The 23,636-nt window shown below is 48.7% G+C and overlaps 1 long non-coding RNA gene across 2 annotated transcripts; it reads left to right on the forward strand.

Annotated features, from left to right (window-relative positions):
• Positions 1-511: 511 nt before the first annotated feature.
• On the forward strand, positions 512-23,636 carry Gm39923. 2 transcript variants are annotated; one of them, XR_003953901.1, is made up of 2 exons: positions 512-732; positions 20,191-23,636. It is a non-coding gene; the product is annotated as a predicted gene, 39923 (long non-coding RNA). The 2 variants fall into 2 exon arrangements; XR_003953900.1 differs by lacking the exon at positions 20,191-23,636 and adding an exon at positions 2,076-8,158.

Here is a 23,636-nt window from a genome sequence, read left to right on the forward strand (position 1 = left end):
GCCACGAGCCAGTCCTCAGGTCCTCATCCTCAAAATCCAGTATCCTCAGCAATGTGCTCCGAGAATATTTGTAATCCTGTTTACTGTGTGAGTCCTGAGGGATGTTCCTCAGATTGTCTCTTGGAGTGCCAAAATATCCCTGTAAGGGTGGTTAGATGGAGGAAGCCATATTGGTTTTTTTATTTATTTACATCTCAAGAACTGTCTTTCTCCTGGTCCCCCTCCCCCCATGAGACACTCCCCCTCTTTCTTTCTCCTCTGAGAGGGTGGGGGCTCCCTGGGTATCCCCCAACCTTGGCACATCAAGTCTGCCAGATTAGGTACATTCTGTCCCACTGAGGCCAGACAAGGTATCCCTGTTGGGGAAAAGATACCACAGTCATGCTACAGCGTTAGAGCTTCTGCTCCAGTTGTTAGGGGCCCATGCAGGGACGGAGCTGCATATCTGCTGCATATGTGCCGGGGCCTCATTCCAGCTCCTGTGTGTGTTCTTTAGTTAGTGGCTCAGTCTCTGAGAGCTCCCAGACATCCAGGTTAGTTGACTCTGTTGGTCTTCCTGTGGGGTTCCCATGCCCTTCAGGGCCTTCAGTTCTCCCAACACTTCCATAGGAGACCCTGAGAAGAAGCCATATTTGTGAAAATTCCTCCCAGGGATGGGGAACAGGTGAAGCCTCCAGAGATGGATTTGAGCAAGAAGCAAACATCATGTCTGCTGAGTGGGTCAAGCAGAGGGTGAGCACCCAAGTCCCTGCACAGCTCAGCTTCCTGCCGCCATGGTGCACTGTGCAGCTTGGGGCTGGTGGCGGCTTGCTGAAGACCTGTGTCCCCAGTCCTCCTCCTGCCTGTAGTTACAGCACGGACAGCTGGCTCAGAGCCATTTGATTAGTCAGGAATTGTATCTACATGGAGGCCTGGATCCCTTTGTGCTTGAGGGTCCCCAGTGTACTCAACTTGATACTGGCCTAATGTACCATGGAGGGAGCCAACATTCCCTTGTGCCCCAACAGTGGAGGCATGGGGTATCAGCAGTGCCAAGGCTTTGGAGCTCTGCCTCAGTGGGGCACACTTGGAGGAAGGCAGGGCCGAGTTGGTACCTGTAGGATGTGAGCTTCAGGTGGGAGGGAGAGTGACAGGAAGATGGTGTTGGAGGCAGGAGAGTCTGGTGGTGGAGCTGGGGACATGGTAGCCAGGCTCTTAGAGTGGGCTTGCTCCCTCTAGGAGCAGGAGACAGGGCAGGGTGAGGCTTAGCAGTGGCTCAGCTCCAGAAGCAGTGGACTAAAAGTATGTTGGGATGTCAGGAGCTCTTGTCTCCCGGAAGTAGGGAAGAATGTGTTGGGAGGGGGCTCTTGGATGAGATGGACTATGGAGGCAGACAGGAAGAGGAGCCGGGGAGGGAGGAGAGTGTCTCTGCAAAGGCGGCCAGCAAGCTTGTTTGTTTATCTTCTTTCCTGACCCCATATCTCTTAGTCTGTTGTTCTGTGGTCTAGTGCAAGTCATTGAGTTTTGTGGGATCTTTGGTGTTCTCAGTCTCCCTACAGGCACAGTCCCTGGGGAATTATCTGAGGTATATCTCTCATCTCTCATCTCTCTCTCTCTCTCTCTCTCTCTCTCTCTCTCTCATGTTCATATATATATGCATATATATATTCTATGCTATATATATGTGTATATATATATTCTATGCTCCATATATATACATATATATATGGAGAAGAGAATAATTCATCAGGGAAGGTGAGAGAGATTCGGTTCCCAAGACCTTACCTTGGGTCCTTTGGCACCTTTTGGAAATGCCCACAGTAGAGGGGGTTGGTGTTCAGGGACTTGGCTCAGGCCACATGCTCCCGTGTTTGGCTTAAATCTCCATGTGCTCGATGCCGTTAGTGGCAGTGTCTCTTCACACATCACCCTAGAGGAGGGGTCAGGCAGCTGGTCAGCAGCAACTGGCACAGATCTGTGGGCACGCAGCAGATGTCTATCATAGTGAGCGTGCCTACTGCTTACTCTCCTTGGCTGCATGCCAGGCTCTGGCCACAAAACCCCAGCTTCTTTTACTCTGTCTTCTTCTTCCTCAGCACCTCAGCTCTCCCAAGCCCATCCCCAGGTTATCTGCAACAGAGAGCCCCCTTTCCCTGTGCCCTGCTTTCTGGCCTTCTGTCTCAGTGCTTAGTGAGCCTCCGCTGAGTGGAGACCCCTGGAGGTAGGTTGGGGTTACTGGCTGCCCTGGGTCCTCAGTGAGGAAGTGTGGGCAGGCCCTCTCAGGTGCAAGCCAGCTCCTATTGTCTCTGACTGCAGCTGGTCTGGAGATGTGAGAGAGCCTTTGGGTGAGCAGAGCTCCTCCTTGTCACCTTCAGCAGCAGGGAACATGAGGGGAACAGGACTGAAGGCGACCAGCTGAGAGGTCTGTTGCCAACTCCCTATCTTTTCTCCTTTCCTCTTCATGTTTAACAACATCTATTGACGAACTCGAGAAGCCTTGTATTTCCTCACCCCTGTCTTCCTAAATATAGTTTTAGCTTAGTAATCACAATCTCTGTCTCTCCTCTGTCTCTCTGTCTCTGTCTCTCTCTCATATGTTTGGAAGCCCCCACCCAGGCTCTTTCCTCCTTCCACTGGGCCCGCCCCACTGCTGGCAACCTTCCTAGGATAATTTTAGGGAGTCACAGGGGTCTGAGCCCCATCCTTAAGGAAGCTCCCTAGGGATGGGCCTCCGGGTGTGAAGAGCTTCCCTTGGCCGTCACCCTGACGCCAGTCAGGCAGAGTTCTGAGCTCTAGGCATGGGATTCAGGCCTGTGGCCTGCAGAACCTCATCCTTCCGGACACTGGGATTCACTCACAGACATGGCCTCCTGTAGAGGCCGTGTCTGGTCCCTGCTGCTTTTACCCCACCCTGCTGGCCTCAGCACTTCAGCATTTCACTGCCCTTTGACCTGGCCACCCCATGCCAGTGTCCCTGAGGCTATTTGCATGGGAGACCAATAACCCAGAGGATGGAGGAGAAAAGGATGTCTATAGATTCCACAGCTTAGGCCTGGAGCTACCCAAGCTGGAAGGCAGCTAGGACCTCCAAGGTCCCAAACTCACAGACTTAAAAGACCCCAGTAATCTGAGCTTTGGTCCATAGTTACTCTGTATGTATGTGTAGTGAGAGTATGTTTGTTTCAGTCTCAGGTGTGGGACATGGGCCTGCTTCAGATCATCCACAGCAGCTGGCTATGATTTGTCTCATGCTATGGTAGGGTCGTGATTCTGCCAATTTGAGGATAGTTTATGTTTGGAATTCTGGGGACTCTTTAGAGGGTATAAAATGCCAATGCCCGAAGAGGTGGGGAGGTTACCGCTGGTTGTTGCTGCTTGCTTGATGGTTGGGAGATATTCTGATGAAGATCAAACTTGCCCAAGGGAACTCGATGCCCCTAATCAGCAGGAAGTAGTCTAATGATATTGGTGCTTCTAACCTTTCTAACCTTTCTCTCCTACCTAGTGTTGGAGGTTGGAAGGGAATAGGGGTGGTGCAGGGAGGTAGGAAAAAGAACCTAATAAACAGCCCAAAACAAGTCCACCTACATATACGCTCCTGATTGAGTGAGTTGCAATAGAAGCAAAGGTCTCAAAGGACAGAATGGTACCACGGCTGATAGCCAGTGTAAAACATTCTTAGCTTTTGTTCTTTTTACCAGAAAGTTTGATCTTTGACTCCTTGCTGTTGGTGCATGGGTTCAAGGCCAGCCTGTCTCTAGTCTTTCCTGGGAACAGCCTTAGCTCTGGAAGCTACTGGGTTGGGGCTGAGCAGAGTGTTGGAGCTGTGCTCATTTCTTAGCTGGCTTGCTCTGTGACCTCAGAGGAGTTACTCAGCGTGACTCTTGTGCTAGTATTTGAGACATGAGGTGGCTGCGGTACCTTTACCCTGAGGGCCACCATAAAGAATATGAGGAGCTTGGTTCAGATATGTCTGTCTGGACGCTGCATCTGGCTCAGTTGCCATCCCTAGGCAGGATGTGGAGAAGACAGCACAGCCTGGGGCTGGGGTTCAGAAGGGCAACACTAGGGTCGAACCTTGGGTTGGGGATGTCCTGACTAAGTGGAGGCTGGGTCTGAAATGGGACAAGGTGGGAAGCAGGCTGTCTCCAAACCCCACCCCTGGGCTCTGGTTAACTCCAGTCTTGCCACCTCTTCCCTGTATTATTCACCAGTCATTACCCTACATGTGACAGCTGTTGTCATGACGACACATTTCCCATCCTCAGATAAAAGCCCTGCTTTGCAGGGGGATCAGGCTGCCTCTGGCTCCCCAGACTCCATCACTGTCCCTGCAGCACCTCAGGGTCCCCTAGCAAACCCTTCTTCCTATTTGGGTCTCTTGACTGGGTCATTCCCGTCTTCCTCATTTCTCAGGGAAGCTTAGTCACGTCTATCTTTTCTCACTGTGTCCAGAACTCTCCCCTCCCCCACCTTCCTCTTCCCCCTCTCTCTGGACTCTGAGCCAGATTCTCTCTTGCTCTGTTGCCTGTTTCCCATTCATGGGCACAGCAGGGTAACAGGAAAGTGGGTGGTGGGAATGGGAGGGCCTCCAGCTATTATGGGATGCACACACATGTGCGTGTATACACATGTATGTGCGCATACATATACACATCCATGTGTGACCGGGAAGACAGAAAGGCCTGAAGAAATGTGGCCCAAGCCGCTGGCTGCCCTTACAGCAGTTGAAGCACCGGTACAACCCCACGTAGCCTCAGCTCTGATGATCCTAAGGGGCCTTGCACAGTTCCCTGGTGCTGACTCTGTTCCTTAAGGGCACTGACTGAGGAAGCCTGCCAAGGCTCCAGGAGGTGAATGGCAAAATTCCATTTTTGCAGGCTAGGAAATTAGGGATCAGAAAGGTCAAACAACTCACTCGAAGCCACACAGCTGGCCAATCGAGGAGGCAGGATTTGAAATTCCATCCCATCGCTGATCTCCATAACCATGGTGCTGTCATCATAGCAACACTGTTTACAGAGTGCTCACCCTGCATCAGACAGTGCGTTTAGCAGCATGTGGAGCAATCTAGCCTGCTGGGCCCTGAACACCTATCTGTTCCACCAGTGTGGGAACTGGGGCGCAGGAAGGTTAAGTCACTTCCTCAAGATCACACTGGAGTCAAGGCAGTGCTAGGATTTAAAACCAACCCCTCTCTGCCTTTTAACCTTCAGTGCTGCATCTGAGAGACCCTCTGTAATGTCCCTGTGGTTCCAGTTTAGGCCAGTTTGGGGACCATGGAGAAGAGGCCATGTGTCTTCTTTCTCAGGTTCCAGGTCATTAAGAAAATCCTACAAATTCTACAGCAGCAGTATCCCCTGGTAGCCCCAGCAACCCAGGGCTCCTGCTGCTGACACGGCACCCAGGAAGAGCAAGAAAGAGGGTGGAGGTGTGGCTGGGAAGCCTGGTGGGGTCTGCCTTCTGCTGAGTGTCCCTAGATCTTCTTGCCTGTTACACAGTCCCTAGAGAGCAGCCCAGGCCTCGGAACACATTGTCCCAGAAGTGCTGCTGTCGGGATGATGAAGGGGCCAGTTATTTTTAACAGCCAAGACTCATGGACAGAAGCCTCTTCCAAGCCAGGGACACTAGGGAGGGTAGGGACCACAGACTCCAGGTCTTACTCTCTGCTCTCCCTCTCCCTCCTTGCTACTGAGGACAATCTTGGCTTGGTGATACCTTGGGCAGGGTGGGGCTGCTACCTGGCTGTCAACCCTTCTCAGGGCCTAGAGTAATGATGGCCTCAGATATGAGCCCTATCCCTCTCTAGAGGCTGCAGGTACAGAGGCTGATCAGGGCCAGTGGCCAAGCTAGGAGGTCAAGGGGCAGAGGCCTGGCCTGCTCTGGCTAGCCACATGGCCCCTTGTCTTTGTAGGTCTTTCTGCCCACTTGGAAGAAAGCAGGTGGCTCTCCAGTTACCTAAGGCCTTTCATGAAACTCCTGTATCTCAGGTGATGAGGGTATACACATCAGGGCCTCAGGTGCTTCCCGTACCCCTGGACTTTGTTGGTTCTAATACCCCAGAGTCTGTGACCTGGTAAGCCAGGCGCTATGCTAAGCACTCAGCTTCCTTCCTATGTCCTCTAAGGTGGCTGGCCTTACCCATCTGTGTGGTGTCAGAGGGACCCTCTTCTGTCTTTCTGGGTCCCACTAGGACTTTGAAAAGACACAGCATCCGTGTATTAGTTACTTGCATGCAGCGGTGCCCACATTTTGACAGAAGTAACTTAGGGAAGTTTATGTCTGTCATGGTGAGGAGGAGGACATGGTAGAACAGAGTACTGACATAACATACATACGTTATGGCAAGTCATGAACCAGAGAGAGGGGAATGCTGGGTAGAATCACCATTTTCTCCCCTCTCTCTCTTCTCTGCCTTTCCTTTCTCCCACCTTCTTCCTCCTTATTTCTTCTTCCTTCCTCCTCCCCCTCCGTTTTCTTCTTTTTGGAGACAGGGTCTCTCTATAGTCCTGGCTGGCTATGGCTAGGTTGAGTTAATTTCCCATTGTGGTGGTGTGAATGAGAAATGCCCCCTCAGGAGCATGTGTCTGAACTCGTGGTCACCTATGGGTCGTGCTCTTTGGCGAGGTTATGGAACTTTCAGGGCCAGGGGCCTTGCTGGAGGAAGTATGCCCACAAGGCTTTGAGAATGTATGGCTTCAGTCTTGGTTTGCTCTTTCTGCTTCTTGCTCCCACTTCCGTGCCTTCCCCACCATTCTGGACATCTAGTCCTCTTGAACCTTAAGACAAATTCTTAAGTTACTCTGGGTCATGGTATTTATTACTTTATTACAGAACAAAACTCACTAATATGTTCATAGAGGGAACATCATTCTGACATCTCTCACCTCTGATTACTTTTGCCTGTTGTAGAACTTTAGACACAAAAATACAAACATACTCTTTGAATATGGCTTCCTTTCTTTCACTATTCTTTTTTTTTTTTTTTCCTTTCCGAGACAGGGTTTCTCTGTGTAGTCCTGGCTGTCCTGGAACTCACTCTGTAGACCAGGCTGGCCTCAAACTCAGAGATCTGCCTGCCTCTGCCTCCCGAGTACTGGGACTAAAGGCATGCGCCACCACGTCCGGCTCTTTCACTATTCTAACTGGATGAGTTACTCATATTGTATCAGTATTAATTAATTGTTGTTCATTCTGAATAGTATTTCATTGTATAGACATACCACAATTTATCCATCCTCTATTGATGGACATTTGTATTACTTCTGGTTTGGGGCAACTATGAATAAAGTCAGTATTTATGCCTGTTGATATACCTTTTAGAGACACACATACTTAGTTCTTTTGGGTAAATGCACAGAAGTGAAATTACTCAGTCATAAAACAGGTGGATGTTTACTTTTAGTAGATATTTCTGGTTTTCCAGAATTATTTTCTCAATTAACACTTCCTTGGCAGGGTGTGAGTTTTAGTAGCTCCTCGTCCTTCTCCGTGTTAACCGTTCCTTTTGTCATTACCTAGTTTGGAGGTATGTTTAATATCTTTTGTGGCAGGGAAGATACTTTTCAATTGTTTTCACTGTAAAACAACATTATCTTAACTATTTCCGTGTGTATGTATGTACTCACATGCATATGTATGTATGTGTTCATTTGCACGTGTGTGTGTGTTCATATAGAGAGGCCAGTGGTCTATGTAATGCATGGCTCTCCATCTTTGAGACCTGCTCTCCCACTGAACCCAGAGCTAATGGTATGGCTAGACTAGCTGAGCTCTAAGAATCAATCTATATCCATCCCCAGACTACAAATCCCTCTATCTTAAAATGTTTAAATAATCAACAATATTAAACAGACTAATGTACCATCCTTTTTTTCTGTGCTCTGTTTTGTTCTTCAAGATAATTCTGTGTAGCCCTGGCTGGTCTGGAACTCACTCTATAGAACAGACTGGCCTCAAACTCAGAGATCTGCACCTGGGTGCTGGGATTAAAGGTGTGTACCATCGCTGCCTGGCAACGTGTCATCTTCTAATAATGTCCATCTTCAGACACCTTTTCTATTTGCAAAACTGAAATGTTAGCCATCAAATACTGGCTCCCATCCCTTCCATCCCCACCATCCCCACTACTTCAGGAACTCGATGTAAGTAAAGTCATACAGCATTTGTTTTCTCGTAATCAGCTTATTTCACTGGGTGGTTCGTCTGCACTATGACCATGCTGTCTTTTCAATGTTGGAATAACGTTCTCTTGCATGTTTGTTTCCCTGCTCATTAGCCCACTGAAAGAACTGATTCTGCCTTCTGACTTGAACCATGCTGCTGTGAAGGTGGTGGGGTAGGATAGAAAGTTAGGATGGGCTATGGGAACGAGGCCCCTGTCTTTGGTCTGACTGAAGTCTCTCACCAGCTGAAAGACTCAGTTCACAGCATCAGCTAACATTGGGACCAGATTCCATTTATATAGAGGTATTTCAAATAAGCACATTAAAAACAGCATGAATCACACATGAGGTCTAAGTGCATGTGCCCTTCATCTGTTCCTAGCTGAAAGCCCATGGTTTTCTAGCAATCTCACAGACACAGCATTTACAGTACAAGGTTAAGTCCTACTCCCTCACACAACCCTGCTGGCTCCTGCTTTTACATTGCCAGATTGTAAATTCCCAGAGTTACTCTACAGTGTCATTTATCAAAATGGAAGGAGAGATGTAGAGATGGCTCAGCAGTTAAGAGTACTAATGCTTTTGCAGAAGGCCCCCGTTCAGTTTCCAGCACCCACATGCAGGCTCACAACCACTACCTTCAGAGGACCTGGTGCACTCTTCTGGCCTCCATGGGCACCTGATTCCCGAACATATGCCCCAACACATGTACATAATTAAACATTTTTTTTTTCCAAGACAGGGTCTCTCTGTGTAGCTTTGGCTGTCCTGGAACTCACTCTGTTGACCAGGCTGGATTTGAACTCAGATATCTGCCTGCCTCTGCCTCCTGAGTGTTGGAATCAAAGGTGTGTGCCATGATTGCCTGGATAAAAATGACTTTTTAAAGGAGAGAAAGAGGAAAACAAATTTCTTAGCAACTTTTTAGATGGAACTTGAAAGCCAGCAAAGCAGTATATATGCTAACTGCTAAGACACCTCACTAACTCTCCCAAGAAGCTCACACTTGGTTGTTTGCTCTTTACCTAATTCCCTAAGTACCTTTCACTGCCCCTCCATCCTGTTTTATGAGCAAATACCAAAAAGTGAAATTGCTGATTCATATTTTGCTTCAATTTTTTTCTTTATTAAGTTTTATTTACTTAGATAAGGTCTCATATAGCCCAGGCTGACTTTGAACTCACGGTGTAGCCGAGGATGGGCTTGGATTCCAGATCCTTCCCCCTAATGTTGTGCTTACAGGTGTGCACCACTACTCTTGCTTTATTTTTAATTTTTGAGTAGCCACTGCTTCCATTTCCCACACTAACAGTACTTCTTACTTTTTAAAACACATTCAGTTTTAAAAGATTTTCTTTTGTCTTCAATTATGTGTATGATACCATGACTACAGCAACTCTTATGAAAGAAAGCATTTAACTGGGGCTTGCTTACGGTTTTAAAGGTTTAGCCCATTCTTGTCATGACAGGAAGCGTGGTAGAATACAGACATGGTGTCGGAGATGTAGCTGAGAGTTCTACAGCTGGATCCACAGCAGCAGGAAGAGAGAGAGACATTGGGCCTGGGTTGGACCCTTGAAACCTCAAAGTCCACCCCCCAGTGACACACTTCCAATAAGGCCACATCTCCTAATCCTTTCAAATAGTGTCACTCCTTAAGCATATAAATATAAAATCCTATGGCCGCTATTCTTTTTCAAACCTCCACAGTGTATGTGTGTGGTTAGGTATGTGTGCGTGCAGGTGCCTATGGAGGCCAGAGGCGTCTGCCCCCTCCCCAGCCAACTTCAGTTCTAGGTGGTTGTGAGCCTCTCAGTATGGTTGCTGGGAAATAAAACTCGGGTCCTCTGTAAGAGCAGTAAGTGCTCTTGACCACTGAGCCATCTCTCCGGCCCTCTGTTGTGTTTCGGAGGCAGCCTTGGTGCAGAGCCTCGGCTGGCTCCCGATTTGTGGCAGTCCTCCTACATTAGCTTCCACAGTGTTAGGATTACAGATGTGGGCCACAAGGCTGGGCAGCTGTGCTAACACCGCATTCTCTCCAGCAGTGAGCAGCTGTTGCAAGCGATTCTCTGTTTATTTTTAAAAACAAGAACCATCCAGTGAGTTTTAATTTGCACTTTCCTGGGCTAGGACCTGGCCAAATCTTTAACCCATTTTTAAAAATTGTGTTCTCACATTATTGATTTGTGGTAGTTTACCATCCTATGAGCTGTTGGTAAGGAAATGTATTTTCTATTGGCATAAATTAACATAACATGAAATTAACCATTTAAAATATATAATTTGTACTGGAGAGATAACTCAGTGGAGAAAGTGTTTGCCGTGCAAGTGTAAAAATCCCAGTTCGGACCCCAAGCACCCACATAAAAGCCTGGTGTGGCTGTGGGTGTGTCTGTAATGCAGCTCTGGTTGGGTGCAGTCCAGTGGATCCTGGGAGCTCACTGGCCAGCCAGCCTTGTTGAAACTGTGAGCTCCACATTCTGGAAGAGACCTTGTTTCAAATAACAAGGTGGAGACCAGGAGAGGAACATACTCAATGGTGTGTGTTTACAAGTACCAGCACAGGTGTGAACACATGCATATCTCCCTCTCCATCTCTCTCATGCACATGCACACACAGAGGCACATGCACACACACACACTCACATCTCTCTCACATACATGCATATATCACACACACATGTGCACATACACATAAACATGCACATCTCTCTCACACACACACATGCATATATCATACACACAGAGGCAATCACATACACACACATATCACACATGCATACACAGAGAGGCACTTGCACGTGCACACACACACACACACACACACACACACACACACACATGCACAGCCAGTGGATGGTGCTGTCCCAAATTGTGCAACCTCCTCCACTGGCTCACTCTAAAATGCTTTCAGCACCAGAAGATGCTCTCACGAAGCTTCTACACTTTCCTCCCCCATCTCCAGCAGCCTTGAATCCACTTTCTGTCTCTGGATTTACCTCGCAGGAAGATTTAATGGAAGTGGCCATTTGGGTCTGGTTTCTCTCACTTAGCATTATTGTCCTCCAGGTTCATCCTTCTTTCTTCTGGGTATATACCCAGCAGTGGGATGCACCTCTGTATGGTGCTAGTACACTGAGTCTTGTGAAGACCGAGTCTTGTGAAGACCTATCAGGCTGCTTTTTTTTTTTTTTTTTTTTTTTTTTGGTGATGGTGGTGGTGGTGCGATGCTAGGGATTGAATAGAGGCTCCTGGGGCTTGTGCATGCTAAGTACAGGTTCTACCACAAGATCCTTGTTCAGCCTCCCCAATCATGTTCTTAATGTATGAGAATCCTGATGGCATAGACGTGACTCCAAAAGCAACACATAAGCTCCTGGGTCTGGATTCTCCAGTTTCTGGGAGTGTTTCTGATTTAGGAAGCTGACAGCCTCCTAGTCTCTCAAATGGCTCTGCTAATGTCCTTACTGGGTCTCAGTCTACAGGGCCCTTCCCTGAGGAGACTGCTGGTGATGGCTGCTGGGCAGTGGCTTCTCTGTAGGCCATACTTCCTGAGCTAATTGTTCCTGCAGGGCTTCGGTGATGTCCTCTATGCCTTCCATGAGCAAATGGTATTATCTATTGGTCTTCTGCCCAGGTGGCTTCCAGACACCGCCAATTGAATTACACTGGTCCATTGTCCTTTGTGCCAGTGGCTCCCTCAGCTATTCCCTGGGTGGGCTGAGGTCCTTCCTAGTGCCCCTGCAGAGAAGGTGAGGGTGGAGCTCTTGGGATGGACAGGATGGAAGAGGATGAATTCTGCAGCAGGCTGGAGGTACTCTGTGGAGTCACGGGGGGGGGGGGGGAACGGGGGGGGGGGACAGCCTGGGAGCCCTTGTCCTACGTCCCCAATGTCCTCCCCTGCAGCCTTATCTCCTTGCAGCCCAGCCTTGCCCCAGGCACTTCCTAGATTATAGCCTGATTACAGCTCCTTACTGCCCATATGATGAAGGCCAGGCACAAGCCTAGCAGTCTCTGCCCAGTCCTCCTATGCAGACCAGAAGTAGCTTTAGGCTCAGGTCCTGGCACTGTGGGGGGTCCCTTCCTGTGTTGCCTTCATCTGGGAATGAGTCAGCAGGTAAAGAGGGACCAGCAAGACACATGCCCCTTCTACCTGACAGATAAAAGTCTTGCACGCACAGTCCCCTTCATTTCCCTTGCTCTGGGTCCTTAAAGGCCACAGGCTTAAAACAACAGCACCAGGGAAGTGGATCCTGGATTCCTGGGTAACTGCTTGGACCCGGTCTGGACTGCGGGGGGAGGGGGGGGGGCGGGAGAAACGCACTCACCTGTTCTTGGTTGCAGAGGTTTGGGGAGTCTGTTACAGTAATTAGGGTACCCCAACATACAGAAATCTTAGGTACCCAGAAGTGACTAGGGTAATAACGCTTCAGTTTCCTCCTCACAGTGAGATGAGGTGGTAGCCCTTGCAGAATTACAGAAAAGAAGAAACAAGGAGGGTCCCCCAGGAACCTGGCACCTAGCCAGCTGTACTGCAGCAATTTCCTCCGTGTTGAACACCACCAGGGCCTCCTGCTCACCTGGACAAGGCCTTGGGAGGCGAGGCCTATTCCCATTTCCTCATGGAGGGTCCTGAGACCCCAGTTGCCAGTGGATGAGGTAAAAGTAACAGTTGGATGGGGCTTCTTGTGTTGTAGCTGTGACTCACCCACAGTCCTTGTGAGCAACGCAAGTAAACCCATCAGTTCACCAAGCTGGACTCAGGCAGAATTCTTTCTTTGAGCCACTGGTGCCCTTTCTATCCATTTGGTGGGGCAAATGGATGCTTTCCTACGTCTGTCACAGCCCTCTGCACTGGAAATGGTTTGATATCTGCTCTAGGCTTCTGTGACATCCATCCTTCTGCTTTCCCTTCCCCCTCCCTCTCCCCTTTCTATCCCCACTCCCACCCTCTCTTCCTATTCTCCTCTTCTGTTTGGGTCTTGCTTTGTATCCTCAGACTTGCCATCTCCCTGCCCATGCCACCACACCTGGCATCTGCCTGGAGTTTTGTTTTGATTGGTTTTTTTTCCTCTGCCCTTTCCATTCCAGGCCCCTTTTAGATCCATCTGAAGCTGAGGCCTTTGCTGAAGCTCCAGCCCTTGGAATCCCGTTTCTAGGGTCTGAGGCCAGAGCCAACATTCTGCATGGACTTCCGTTGGTGTGTCCTTCTTAGTACTCTGTCCTTCTGTCTCTGCTATGCCTGATACTACAACCAGTCTGCATAGAGCTTTATCCAAAACAAGATCTACAAACGGTATTTTCATCTGTAGATGAGACTTGTCTTATTTGGTCTGGGCTGGGCCAAGCAGCATGGGATGGACCAAGGTTTTGAAGGTGAGAAAGATCCTTGCCCCACTTCAGGAGACTCACTCCTTTATCCCTTCTGTGACACTTCTCTGCCATCCTGGTCTGTCTGTCTCTTCACACCCCTCCACCCCAGCCCAAAGACTGTAGCTACTGAGGCAATTGCCACCAAGTAAAACTCAAATGAAGTCTGGAGCCTGGGTCACTCTCAGCTGTTGTCTGAGGTCTTCCCTGGTCATAGTTCCCTACTCTAGAATCCACCAGCAGCTGGCCAGATGTAGCTGAGGACAGCTGGGTGTAAGGACAGGAAGTTGCTAGACAGCCTGGGGTTCTCACGCCAGAGCCCAGATGTAAACCAGCCCTCCTACTTTCTCCATCCTCCTTCTCTCTGCCATGGCCTCCTCTAGAGAGTCTTCCCTGTGCGTAAGTTAGAAGAGTGGGCTTTCCTCCTTTTGGCCTCTGCCAAGGATGGAATGCAGATGAAGAACCAGAAAGCTCAGAGAGATACATCCCTACCTATGCTCAGGATGCCTAGGTGGACTGGTGGGGAAGCTACGGTGGTGATAGGACGCCTGAGGTTCCCGTGCAGCTGACTTTGGGGTTTGCTGAAGCACAGGAGGAGAGAGTTGAGCCAAGTTGGGCCAGGCCTGGCACAGCCAGAGGGAAGGATACTGCTGGCCCTTTGAGGCTACTGTTCTACCTCCGAGAAAAGTCTGGAAGAATCCGGCTAGAGCATAACATGAACCCTCCTCAACTTCTGCAGCCTTTACCAATTTTCTGCCTCACAGGAGGGCTGGAGAGCAGGAGAGAATGGGCTCTGTGTCTAGGTCATGGTTCACAGAGAAAGCTTCAGTTTCTCCGGGATCCAGATCAGCCCCTCTTAAGCTGGCTGAGGATCCTCTGCAGTGTGGACACGCAGGGATACACAACCCCAGCTCACCAAGGTTCCTGGAAGCTACCCCAAGTAAGCTCTACCCACTAGGGACCCCACATTAGAGACAGCCTGGGTTTAGCCCAGTGGCTCTCAGTCTCAATTCTTCCTGCCCCTTGGGACAGTGACAACCTGCAGGTAACCTGTGCCCACAGATCACACACTGAGGGGGGGGCTCTCCAACCTATATGTACATCCAGACACTGTTATACTATTATGATGGTGAACACAAATGGCTCTCTGAATGATAGAGGGGACATACTCTCGGCCCTGACATTTCTCCAAGCACCCCAGGTCCCCACTAGCCATGTGTTTGTGATCACAGCCCCCATCCCACTCATCTCCAGGTGCTACCTTCCGGCCAACACAGCAGCAGTGTTTCCCCACAGTGCTCGTGTTTATAGCCCCAGTGGAGCAGGCCCAGCTGCAGTCATAATTCAGACAGCTCTTAGGTTGCTGGAAACTCAGCTGGCTTCTGTTTCTCACTATGACAAAAAAGGCTTCCCTGAACTTCTGCTGAGCCTAGAACTTTTCCCTCCCAGGGTTATCTCTTCCACTGGGGTAGCACCTAGCATGGGTTCTCAGGACCAGGGATGTGGCTCAAAGGCCTGAACCCCATGAGCTGCATAGCTGAGGAGCTGGTGAAGGCCTAAGAAATTATGTGCTCTCTCCTTCCTATAGGCAAGGAGATGGAGGTCACAGAGAGGAGGTAACCCAGGAGAGTGCAGCCTAGCAGGTAGGCCATCTTTGTAGGCTACTGCATACACACTATGTACAACACACACACACACACACACACACACACACACACAAACATAAAATATTTGTAAAAACCTTGAGCTGGATGTGGTAGCACATAACCTGTAATCCTAACACTTGAGAGGTGGTGACTAGGAGGTCAGGAGTTCAGGGCTATTCTTGACCCTTGGAAGTTTAAGACTAGCCTGGGCCACACAAAACACCGTCTCAAAAATCAGAACAAAGCAAGACAAAATATATTGTTATATAGGATGACTGCCATATAGACTACAAATTTCAAGAGCTGTGGCTGTGGCCCAGGGGTATAGTCTTTGTCACACAAGGATGAGGCCCTGGCTGGGTTCAATCCCTAACACTGTTAAACAGCAACAAATAAACAAAACCAACAATGACAAAAAACAAACAAACAAAAACAAAACACACACAGCAAACTTCAATGGCTTTCAAAACATTATAGTAATATTATCAGTACACTTAATATTCAAATGTTGTCCCCATCTCCCCTAAGAGTCCTATGATGCTCTAATCCACTGTAACCTGATCTTCAGTTGACCAATTATATCTGTAAAAACCCCATTGCTAGATAGAGTCAGGCTCCAGGTGGGCATGAGTCTGGGGACATGCCTTCAACCCATCACAAGCAGGACATTTGTTAAAGAAGTATAAATGGGGGTCCTATAGCATAGTAGTAGAGTATTTGCCTAGCATGCACAAGTTATGGGTTCAACCCTTGATACTATGAAACTAAACCAATAATGTAAAAACGACAGACCCTGTAGTGGTTAGGATTTTTTGTTTTGTTTTGTTTTGTTTGTTTGCTTTTGTCAACAATACAAGCTAGGGTCATTTAGGAAAGAGGTAACAAAATATCCCATTATATTAGCCTGTAGACAAGTGTGTGTGGGTATTTTCTTAATGGTTGCGGTGGCAGGGCCTGGCCTACCATGGGCATTACCAGCCCTGAGCTCCAGGGTTGCATAAAAACAGCAGGCTGAACAAGCCATGGAAACAAAGCAGTAAGCGTGTTTACTCCATCACCTCTACTTCTGTTCCTCCCATGAGCCCCTGCCCTGGCTTCCCTTCATGGCAGACTGGAAGCTCTAAGGTAAAGCAAACCCTCCCCTCCCCAAGTTGTTTTTTAGTTGTCGTCTTTATCAAAGTCCTAGGAAGCAAAACAGGACAGAAATTGGAATCAGTCTGTAGGCTATTGCTATGACAGACCTAACCACACTGTTTTGGGAAGAGCTGGAGAAATGTTTAGGACTTTGGGCTGGAAAATCCATTAGTGCTCCAAACTTAATGGGATGTTTTGTAGGAGCTTGGGAGATAAGAGTGCTGAGAGCCAACGACGGTGTCTTGGCTTATGAACTTTCAGAGTCCTGCAGATTCTACTGGGGCCATTCACGTGATATTTTCTATTAAGAATATGTGGTTTCTGGGCTGGGAATGGTGCCACATGCCCTTAATCTCAGCACTTGAGGGCAGAGGCAGGCAGATTTGTGAGTTTAAGGCCAGACTGGTCTAGCAAGTTCTAAATTAGCCAGGGCTACAAAAGAGCTGGAGAGATGCTCAACTATTTAGAGCACTGACTGCTTTTCCAAAGGACCTGAGTTCAATTCTCAGCACCCATTATGGCAGCTCACAACTGTCTGTGACTCCAGATCCATGGGATCTGGCACTCTCACACAGACAAAACACAATGCACACTAATTAATAATTTAAAAAGAGAGATACTCTGCCAAAAACAAAACAAAACAAAACAAAACACCAACCAACCAATTAACCAACCAAAAAACCACAAACATATGTCTGCAGTTCTGACCAGTTGAGACCTGGGAGAATAAACTGTGATTAACAAGAGACCAGCACGACTGTACTGAAACCTCGGTTTTACTGAGACAATGAGTGCTGGTTAGCTGGGGCCAAGAAATTGACTGTGATTAATAGAGACCAGCATCACCGAATTAGCCATCTGGAAAGTACTTCCTTAGAGTCTGTAAATAGGAGCTGAGGTCCAGAGGGAGCCAAGGCTATGTCTCAAGCTGGCAGCTGAGCTTGGTAATATGTAAGTCTCTCAGGTTGGTACTGGTTTTCGCAGCATAAGGGCTGAAGGATAGAAGGGGTCATGAAGAGCAGCTGTGAAAGGCCGGGAGAGGCCAGAGTGAAGGTGCAGCTTCAGTCACAGTGGAAGCCCCAGGATTGAAGGGGTCATGGAGAGAGGCTGGGGCTTAATATGTGGAAGGGTCAGAGCCCCAGGAGATGGCCTAAGGAAGCATTGGTGAAAGTGGAGACTCGGTTGCAGGGGAGACCAAAGAATCTTAGAGATGCAAGAACAGCAGTAGGTATGGAGTGGAGCCGGCCTGAGCCTACAAGATAAACTGTGTGTATTGTAGTGGTGGAGCCAGAGAAGTATGATTGCTCAAGCCCTTTAGAGCCCAGAAGATAATGAGGAAGTGGGGCCCAGAAATTGCACTGTGAATCAGGCACACCGTCAGACTTTGTTTTTGCTTTGCTTTGATTGTGACTGTGTCCCTCTTCTCCATCTTGGAATAAGAAATATATGACTTGTCTTTAATTTTACTGAAACTCAAAGTTGAGAGACTTGGGATTTTTAAAGATGTTGGATAATTTAAAGAGACTGAATTTTTAGTGTTTAAATGTTTTAAAGACCGTGGGACTTTTAAAGTTGAGCAATGTTTATTCTGATATTTAGTTGAGATCTTGGGGATGAAAAAAAAAAGGAAAAGTTTTGGTTTAATAATGATATGTTTGTATGTCAGGTTGCAAGGGGTTAATTGTACTGGAAGCAGAACCCTCAATCAGAGAATGCCTCCATTAGATTGGTCTGTAGGCAAGCATGTAGGGCATTTTATTTTCTTTTTTCCCCCTTAGATATTTTCTTTATTTACATTTCAAATGTCATCCCCTTTTCTAATTTCCCCTCCGAAAATCTCCTATCCCATCCCTCCTCCCCCTGCTCTTTAACCCATCCACTCCCATTCCTGGCCCTGGCATTCCCCTATACTGGGGGCATAGAGCCTTCACAGCACCAAGGGCCTCTCCTTCCACTGACGACCAACTAGGTCATCCTCTGCTACATATGCAGTTAGAGCCATGAGTCCCACCACGTGTGTTCGTTGATTGGTGGTTTAGTCCCAGAGAGCTCTGGGGGTACTGGTTAGTTCATATTGTTGTTCCTCCTATGGGGCTGCAAACCCCTTCAGCTCCTTGGGTACGTTCTCTAGCTCCTCCATTGGGGACCCTGTGCTCAGTCCAATGGTTGGCTGTGAGCATCCACTTCTGTATTTGTCAGGCACTGGCATAGCCTCACAGGAGACAGCTATATCAGGCTCTTGTTGGCATCCACAATAGTGTCTGGGTTTGGTGGTTGTTCTTGATTAATGATTAATGTGGGTGAACCCAGCTCTCAGTGGCTGGTGTCACCTCTGGGCAAGTAGTCTTGTGTAGGATGAGCACACTGTGGAATAAGCTATGTGCCTCTGTGGCCTCTGTCTCAGTACCTGTTCTGCCTTCCCTTGACGATGGACTATAAGCTGTAAACTGGAATAAACCATTTCCTCCCTAAGTTGTTTTTGGCCATAACCCTTATCACAATGATAGGGGGCAGCTAGGGAAGGGCCCTAAATGGTCCAGCAGCAAGCTCCTTAGCACTGGGTGGGGTCGGCCAACATAGCTAGCTACATTAGCTGTTGCATGTTCAGATTCTTCCCTGATGGCTGGTACATTGAAAACCTTATTGTTATAGTTCATGCTCTCTATGGAAACTCCCTTAGCCTCTTTTATGAGGCATTAAGAGGGTGTAAACTTACCCTGACCATTGCATTTGGATGTGGGACCCGGGGACCCAGATGGCGCTGTCTCCGAGGCAGTGGTCACAGGTACAGTGGATTCTTTATCTCGGCATTAGTTACTTTTCTGATTGCTGTGGTGTTAGCTTATGGGAGCAAGGGTTTGCTTTGTGTTACAATCAGAGGGGACATAGTCTGTCACGGCAAGGAAGGGAAGGCCGCTGGCCACACTGCATCAGCAGGCAGGAAGCAGGAGATGAACGATGGTGCTCTGCTCACTGTCTCGTTTCTATCTGATACAAGCCCTCAATCCATGGGATGATGCTGCATTTAGAGAGGATCTTCTCAGCTCAGTTAACCAAATATAGAAACTGAGGTTTCTCTTCTAGCTGGCTGTAGTTTCTGTTAAGTTGGCAGCATCAACCATCACAAACTCTTGATTGGTTGGCACACCTGCCTCTCTGGTCATTATGAGTTTTGAATATTGTTGCTTTCCGGGATCATCAGAACAAAGCACCACAGGCCAAGCAGCTCACTCTGCAGACATTTATTTCTCACAGTTTTGGAAGTGGGAAGAGTGAGACTCTGTTGAATTGAAGGTGGTGGTGGTGGTGGTGGTCAGGTTGGTTTCATGTGTAGCCCCTCTTGTCTATCCATGGTTTCCTAAGGTCTGTCCTATGCCTGTGCCTGAGTTCTTGTCTCTCTGCTCAGCAGGATTCTAGGCCTGTTCATTTCAGGCCCATTCAAATGACCTCACTGTAACTCAATACAGTCATTGTTTAACTTTTAGTGTGTATGTGTGTGTGTGTGTGCGTGTGCGTGTGTGTGTGTGTGTGTGACTGTATGCATGCCATGTATGTATGTATGGGTGCCCTCAGAGGCCAAAAAGAGGGTGTCAGATCGCTGGATCTGGAGTTAAGGCAGTTATGAGCCACCCAACCCGGGTATTGGAGAGTGAATGACATCCTCTGCAAGAGCAGCGCGCATGCTGAGCCACCTCTCTAGCTCCTCAACCACCATTTAAAAACCTTCTCAATAGTATCCTGAAGCATGGGGGGATGTTTTTAAAGAACTCCAACAAATCAATTTGGGGAGGGGACATAATTCTACTCATGCATACCCCTGTCACCGACATGCTGATGAGAAGAAACTCTGGTTTCCTTGTAATCCGAGACAGAAGAACCACTTTCTACCCTTTCAGGTTTCAAGAGTCAGAGGACTGAAGAAAAGTGTTGGCAGCCTGGGTTTGCAGAGCTGTGGAACCCATCACCCCAGTCGGAGTGCCACTGATGGTGCTGGCAGCCTGGGAGCTGAGTGACAGCCCCTCTCATGTTAAAGATGTCTGACTCTGTAACCCAACATGTGCTGATGGACAGGGTTGAGTAAACATGGGCGTACTGATCATTTTAAGGATGCATGTGCATTCAAGGGGGTGGGGCAGAGGAAAAGCCAACTCACACAAGTGGCACACTGGAAGGTTTGCAGGGTGGGTGGGTAGCAAACCGGCATATGCCTTGCTCCAGCACAAGGAAAGCCATAGACATGTCCAGGGTCTCAAGGTCTGCAAGAGCAAGGAGGTAGGCAGAGGCGTGTCCTTTAAAAAATGCAAAGAGCACTGGAATGGCAGTGAGCAGTCAGGATTCCAGTGAAGTTAAGCAGGCATAGGCCCTGACTGTGCACTCCTAAGGCAGGGCTGGCTGGGCCTGGGAAGGCTTGGAAGACTGAGCTTTCTGCGTGCCTGTCTGCTGAGGTCTGGCTCCAGGCTGGGCCAGCCAGAGCTCTTGAGTCAGCTCTGAAGGGTAGGGTGAAGCGTAGGGGCTTTGGCCCCGGGGAAGCAGGTCAAGGCTTGTGGATGCTCAGAAATGTGTAGACGTGAGTGGCTTCTTGGTCTATGGCCTCTGACTGGTCAGATCTTGGCATCAGGCCTGTCATCCCCTCCTCCTCACATAACCTTATTGGAGGTCAATGGCTGACCACATTCTGCAAAAGGCTGAGCTGGGACAGGGAGGGAAGGGGTTTGCTGTGAGTGCCTTGGCGGCCTCCATATGCTGTCTCCTAATTAGAGTGACATTGTGCAGTGCTTGCCAGGAGAGCTGGTGTTGACTCAGGGTGTGCTGGCTTCAGCAGGGTTTCTCATCATCCATGGCAGCCCCAGATCTGTGTAAGGGGCTTTGGGCTCTGTGAGCCCCTTGCACATGGTGTGGCTTGGAACAAGGTGTATTCTTTGTCTCTACCAAAGTGATGAGGACAGGAGTGGGCCTTGTTCGGGCACAAGTGTTTCCATGTAAATTTCACTGCACACAGGCATGGGAGATGACAAGAATGGCCTACAGGTGTGAATTAATTGATGACACTTCATACCAGTGGAAAATAGAAGGTTCCACTTGGGCTTTTGCTTGGGGCACAGGGGTCTATAAAGGGACTCAGGAAATCTAGGCTTCCAAACCCTTTCATGGTGACTCATGCCTGTGTATGCAGTTCTGAGAAAGCAGAGGCAGGAGGACCAAGAATTCATATAGCAGGTCCATTCCTAGCACCACACAAGTCAAAATGGGCATGTCTATCATCTCTCTCTGTTCAAGACCTCCCTTAGGCTCCTTGACCTACAGCTTAACCTTTAAACTCCATTTAAACAGCATTCAAGGCCTTCCAAGATCTGCCCTGAGACACTTGGCTTGTTTTCTAGTATGCTACTGGACTCTACCTACCAAATTCTCTTCCCCCTTCCCCACGTTTCAGCCATCTTCTCTCCTCATGGGACTTCCTCATGATGCCAGCATACCTAGGGGACTCAGGGGGGTATCTCCCTCTTGCATTAGAGATAACAGTCCCAGCCACATTGCTGTCATATTTCCTGTTGTGTGCTTGTGGAAGGTCCTGGGAGTTGCTGGTTGGGCAACCCAGGGCTCCAGGTCATACCATCTTTATTGCTGGTGACAGTAAGGTCATGCAAGGTCCTAAGCTTGAAACCCTTGAGCTCAGAATGAAGGCTTAGAGATCTGTAGTTGGAGACAGTGGGTGAGGGACAGAAGCTGAGGTCCACTAGGACCTGCAGCTCTTCCTTGGGCACTGCTTCCAGAAGTCTGCTTAGTTTTAGGGTCATTGTCTTTCAGACTAGTAGCTAACGGGGCTAGGATGAGCTCGAGACTGGCCCCATGCTGGTCAGTACACAGGCTGGGAGCCTGCAAAGACTCTGTTACTTTGGATGACTTCATGACAAGGTTGTCACTGATAACCCTGGGAAGCAAAGCAGCCATGGATGTGGCAGCTCCTCTCTGCAGACATCAGGCACAGTAGGAGGTGGCGTCACTGGAATGCCTTCTCACGGTAAGGGCCAGCGCTCAATGCCCTCACTTGGAAACACTCAAAGACACAGGCCAAGGCCCCTTGCCCAGGGTCCCAGGGCTGGTCAGTAATAGCCTTGGCCAGAATTCAAGATCTCAGGGCCCTGGGCAGATTTAGGAGGCTGGGGTTTTCTATTCAGTGGTCCCTCTCAGATAATGTGTTTGGTGGGAACCCTGTTCTCTTACAGACACCAGTGCCTGGATGAGGCTTATCTAGTTCTCTTTGTCCTAGGGCTCCATCCACAACACTACCACTCAGTGAACACCCAGGAGACAGCCACTCCCATCCTTCCTGGATACGAGCTCACTGCTATCCTTTGTTTTCAAGCAGAAAAGGGGAATGCTGAAATATAGAGATGTTTTCTTGTACTGGTCTTTGCAGGACCCAGAGAGGTAGCCAGAGTTCACACGTGCTCTATCGCTATGGACAGTCCTATGGTCAGAACCCAGCAGCCTCCACTCTGTGGTAAGGTTTTCAGGCTGGCTGCCTCCAGGTTGGCACAGAACAGGCCTTGTCCAGCCTCAAAACATTTGAAGAGAACCATTGTGCTGTCCCGTCTTCAGGCATGCCCTGACCCAGTCTTCTCACTGTTCCCAGACCGCCAACCATTCTGATAATTCCCCAGGGTGGGACTGAAAAGGTCAGCTTAGGAACTTTGGGAAGGCCATGAAACAGTTGCCCCTCCAAAAGGGAGAGGCTAATTAACATTTCTCAGACAGGACAGAACCGACCTGTGGGTGGGGACACATTCCGCAGGACGATGGACTGTTGCACACCTTCAGACAAGGGAAGTCCTTGTCACCTCATTCCCTAAAGACCAATCAGTTTAAGGGGTGTACTGCTCTGCCAATCATATTGTGGTCTAGTTGCTGATGCTCCTTTCTGCCCCTGGAAACCATATAAAAACTCCTCAACTGGTGCTGGTGGTTGCTGCCTCTCCTTCCGGTCTGGGATGACCCCAGTGCATTGGACCAATAAATTCCTCTTGCTTTTTGCATCAATCCTGCCTCCATGTGGTTCACTCAGGGGGTCTCCAGTAAGCTAAGGCTCCCTGGAGTCTTACAGGACTAGTCACCATTGGTCACAGGATGTAGCACTCTCATAGCCAAATGATGGGGCACTTGTGCATCTGAGTCAAGGTGTAGCAAGGGACTTGTTTTAGCCATTGGAATTTATGTAGAAGAATTGTCAGGCTTTTAGGCCCCTTTAGAAAGTTGCTACAATCTGTGTTTTGTCAATCCCTTTGTCTTCCTCTGTACTGATTGATTGATTGATTGATTAAAACAGTCTTTCTATGTATAA

This window comes from Mus musculus, chromosome 2 (genome assembly GCF_000001635.26).
Source record: "Mus musculus strain C57BL/6J chromosome 2, GRCm38.p6 C57BL/6J".
Lineage (NCBI taxonomy): Eukaryota > Metazoa > Chordata > Mammalia > Rodentia > Muridae > Mus > Mus musculus.